Source organism: Herpailurus yagouaroundi, unplaced genomic scaffold (assembly GCF_014898765.1).
Source record: "Herpailurus yagouaroundi ecotype Mexico unplaced genomic scaffold, PumYag 163, whole genome shotgun sequence".
NCBI classification, from domain to species: domain Eukaryota; kingdom Metazoa; phylum Chordata; class Mammalia; order Carnivora; family Felidae; genus Herpailurus; species Herpailurus yagouaroundi.
Window position 1 is genome coordinate 63,552,407 of NW_024412404.1, and position 5,002 is coordinate 63,557,408.

The following is a 5,002-nucleotide window of genomic DNA, read 5'->3' on the forward strand; positions in this document are numbered from 1 at the left end:
CGGCGCCTCGGACCCCTTCCCTCCCCCCCGCCCAACTTGGCCACCACCTCGGCGGCTCCCGCGCTCCCTCTCGGGAAACCCGCACCCGGAGCGCGTGTCTGCGGGTGGCGACAGTGCCGTGGGTCGGCGACAGGGACGTAGGTGAAAGCGGGCGAGACCGAGAGGGGGTCCCACGGGGTGTGTGGAGGGCCACACGATGCAGGCTTGGAGACGGGAGCCTTGTGAGAAAGTGACTCGGAGTTGCGCCAACTCTGGGAGGGGCGCGGGCCGCCGTGCGGGTGCCGCCCCGAGGGTCCCGCGCCCTCGCCTTGGCAGGGAGGGGAGCGTGGAGGGCCGGAGGGCTCCCAGAGGTGCCGCGGGGACACCCCCGGCGGCGGGCAGGCCGGGCGGGCCCAGGCAGGACTGCCAGGATCCGCAGTGACGGTGCGGTGACCTGTCAGAACGCCTGGACCAGAGGTCAGCGCGGTGCCACGCCTGCGGTCTCGGGGGCCCCGACTGGGGACGGCTGGCAGGCCCACGGGGAGAGACGCAGAGCCAAGCCCTGCCAGACCGTGCTGGACCTGGCCTAAATTCCTTCCTGGCGTGGCCAGCCTTTCCAGAAAGGTTAACGTTATGCTTGCCCAATTATATTAATTTGTCTTGAATCAGGACCACTCTAGCCGAGTTTCAACGCAGGAAACTCAAGGAAAGAAGAACGTGGCCCTGTGCTTGTGTTTTCCCGTGGAAGGCTGTTGAGTTGAATGCTGCTGGTGGCTTGGTTTAGAAATCACGGCCTCCCTGTTCAGTCCGCTCTTGACCCCGGGTGCCCCTTGACCCAGAGTGCCTGGAGGTCTTTGTGTCTCCATGATGGGTGAAATTCTGTCTCTGTGAAATAAAGACCCACGCCCATCCAAAGTGTGAGTGGAGGGGGCAGGGAGGGGAGGGCGTCTCTCCCAAACCGGTGCAATAAGCCCAAGGAGGGCCTCGATGGGGAGGTGGGGGAGGGGTGCTGGTGGCGTGGGTGGCTACGGCCAGCTCCTGACTGCGCTCTCCCTCGACCTCGCTGAGATGGGGCAGAGCTTCGTGTGCAAATAGCGTCAGGGGTGTGTGCTCCCTGAGCACAAGCTCTAGGCCTTCCGGGAGGAAAAGGCCAGCTGGTGATGTGGACCAGGCCCAAGAGATGGGTCTGTGTTCTCAGTCAGAAGACCCGGCCCTTCTCAGACTTGGCTGTGCCTCTGACTGTGACCCCAGGGACAGAGGTCTTCCATCGCTGGGGTGAGTGATACCCCCGCCCCCACAAGGAAAACAACACCAACAACCCTAGACTCCCCTTGTGTTGACGTGAGCCAGGAGCTGGTTTTGTCCCTACAGAAGGGAAGGTTTTAGATTGAAAACATATCAAAATCTATGGCATCGCCCCCCCCCCCCCCCCCCCCCCCCCCCGGAGCTGAGTCAGTGTGGGAAGTGGATGACGGAATTACAGTCCCTGGGGCCCCTGGGAGGCCCGGAGTGAGCCGGAAGCAGCGTGGCCTGGTCCCCATGCTGTGCACAGAGGCCACTTCTCAAAAGCGTGTGCAAACCACCCATCCCGAGAGTGGCCGCCGCAGCCGCAGGGGAAGGTGCGTCGCAGGGGCGGGTGCCTGAGGAATCCACGGCATTTGCCGGGTGGTTCGTGATGAAGCCGAAATACAAATTTCAGTTGGTCAAAACCTAGGCCTCCTTCACACTGCGCCTCCGTGGGGCCGCTTGGCTCTGTGTCCACTGAGGTCATCGCAGCCCAGGCTGCCCCCTTTTCTCAGACTTCCCCCCTTGCAGGTCAGAGGGGAGTTTCTAGTCCAGACCGCCCCTCGGCAGTTCTCCCTCCCGGCTGCCCCCGTGACATTTCTCCTGGAATATCAGTGCCCCAGCTCGAGGTTCCCCAAGTCAGACCTCTGATCCTCCGCCCCCACCAGCCCAACACTGTCCCCCTGTTTTCCTTACCCGTCTGATGGCACCAGCCTGCCCACCGCCATGGAAAGAGAGGCTGGATCGTAGTTTCCCTGCGGACGATGTCGTACCCTCAGCATCCGGCCGAGCACCTGACAGTGGGCTGGTCATAACTGTCATCGGGCACGTGAACCCACGAGGAAGTGAAACGTTTTAGGAGCCCATCTTCTGAAGCAGGTGAATTCGTGTCTTCTCAGTGGGCGTCAGCGGGGCTGGTAGGCGGCCACAACATCCTGCTGGGGTAGATTGGACCGGTCACATCGCCAGTTCTTCTGGTGGTGCCGAACGCACCTGCTGTGGACGGGGCTGGACCACAGAGACTCCAGATGACCCCTGAGGAGGCAGGCTTGGGAGCAGTGAGGGGACACCGAGGCAGCTCTCCTGCACTGGAGTTCCACCCTCAGAGCGCCTGCTGTCGAAACAGGAACGGACGTATCCATTGGGATCGAGACTGGCCTTCTTAACATTTGATTATCACTGAGGAGGAAACTGTGAGCTTCACGAGCATTTCCAGTTCTTCTTTGGCAGGTGCGTCCTAGTGAACCCATGGCTCGCTACTCCCTGAGGGCACTGCCATGCTTTCCAGAGCCTCGGAGGTAGACCCTTGCTCCACGCCTGCTCTGAATCTCCTTCTCCTCTGTCTCCATCTTGAGGGACTCCTACTCATACCTCACAACCCACTTCAAATGCCTCGGGGCTCCCCACAGCCTTCCTGACCCCTCTACCTAAGAAAAATCTCTCTTTCTTTCAGTTCCACAGAAGGTTAACTCTACCTGTTCTGGAGCACTTATCAGACCCTATTTTGATTTCCAGTGGGCCTGTCCAAATAGTTTATCTCGTCTACCAGGTGGTCAGTCAGTGCTTCTAGGGTAGAGGATGTGTCTCTGAGAGTTTGGGCTTTGAGTTCAGGTATGGATTTACATAAATCCTGGCTCAGCTGTGACCTCGGCTGAGCTCTTCAAAATTGACACCTCGGTGTTCTCCTCCGTAGAATGGGAGCGGTTTTGAGGGTGGCAGATGATACGTGGAAAGTGCAAGGCAGATGACTGGCACCCAGTAAACTGGGCCGGGCTACAACACCTGAAGTTGTGCCCTGCGTGCGGTAGAAGAACCAGCGACGTCTGAAGGAGTGAATTAACCGAGTCACAACTCGTATTAACAGATACATCTCGCTCGCCATCCGAAGCGCTGGGTCAGATCGGTAAGGTGTGACATGCTAGGTAACTTCATTTTTTGGTGATAATCCGGCGGATGATGTGAACGTTGTGTGATGAAGTATTTTACTCTCGTGACGTCGCCGCTTCCCTGTGCTGCAAGAACCAGCCCGTTCTTCAACGCGCTCCATTGACGCTGCGGGGTTAAGAGTGGTCTGTGAGGCAGAGAGGTGGTTCTTGCGCGTTGACCTGTGCTCGTGGACTGAATTAAGCCCGTCTGTGGGCGGGACAACGCACGAGTGAGCCAAACCCGCGCCAGGACGCACTGTGGGCTAGAGCCGGGTGTGTGCGTCCAGGGTCTAGATCCCGGATCTAGAACTGGAACGGCTTGTGGACTAGAACATGTAAACCGTGGAGCTGTGGACTGCCCCCGACACGCTCAGGACTTAGCATTTCTTACCTCCGCAGAGGGAAGTGTGGCACCAGGCCGTCTCTGAGCCCCTCCGAGCGCCAGTGCCCCGAGCGGTCTCACCCTGTCCCCAGCCGGTGGAGGCAGCACCGCCGAATGTGCGCGATCGGATCGGATCCAGGGCCCCGGCTGCCTCCGGTTCTCGGCTCGTCCCTTCAGCCACGCCTGTCTCCGCTCTGGGTACCGGGTCTCCATAAAGTAGGATGTGGCTCGTGGGCACAGTGGGCGCGCTTTTGTTTCGAATACGGACCCCAGACACGCCACAGATGTATCTTGGAGGGTTAGCCCTCTCGTTACTTTGTCATCTGGAGTTTTGCCCCCGGAGCAGGGTGCTGGGTAATACTCCAGCTGCTTGGGGTTTTGGACCAGCCACATCCGAGGTGATGGGGTCTCACTGAATTTTACTAACTTCTCCAGCAAACACAGGTGCACAGCGTGGGGGGCTTCTGCCGGACACGGGCACGGAGATTCCTAGTTCAGGGCTTACTAAGCCAGCTTTCATTTCTTCTCTTGGTCTCGCTGCTGTTCCCCAAATGTCATTAGTCAAAGTCTGCCCCATCCAGGTGTTGTACTCAGGGAGTTTTGATGTGGTTCACAGCCTCTTTGAACTTGAACAGCACCCGGCTCCGAGCCAGAAATGTGGGTATAATGCCTTTCTTTCAACTACATAAATACTTCAAAAGGGCTGATCACGCTTACGAAATAGAAAGATTTCAACGCCGTGTTTCAGAAAAACAACTTTTATATCGATTCCTATCGAAATAGGAACCAAATAAGTACTTTTAAAGGCTGTCTATCTTAAAAATATCTTTCCAATACAAATATCTTTCCAATTAATATAGCCCATTCGTGCGTCTTACATGAGAAAACCAAAAGGGTGAAAAAGTCTTCTTACACCCGGAAGCAAATAAAAACTCCATCAGGAGGTGAGGAAGGGGGGAAAAAAAAAGACCCTTGATTATGCGCTAAAAATCTCAAGTGTTTTGGGCAGGTGTTTTGATGTCAGTGTTTCTTGGGTGAGGAATGAGAATGGATAGGAAAACTTGGGCGGGCCCCAGGCTGGGGTGCCAGCAACACGGAATTTGACCCAGTAGGTGGGCTCATGGCGGAACGAGTGTCCAGGGTGCAGCTGTGTTCCCGAGACATGCGTGTGGCTGCGTGGTCCTCTCTGGGGATGGGGGGACGCCTGTGCGATGCCTGGGGCTCACAGGACATCCAGCTCTTGTAAGTGAAGTGTAGACATTGGAGGAAGCAAATGATAGTCCTGAGTGGGAGCCAGGCAGGGGCAGCGGAAGGGGCTGCTTGTAGAGGGCACTCCCAGCGAGGGTTTTACTTTTTCAGCACCGAGCTCGGAGCACAGACTGTGGAGCGGAGAGGCGGGGTCAGACTGAGACTCATGGCACAGAAGCTTTGG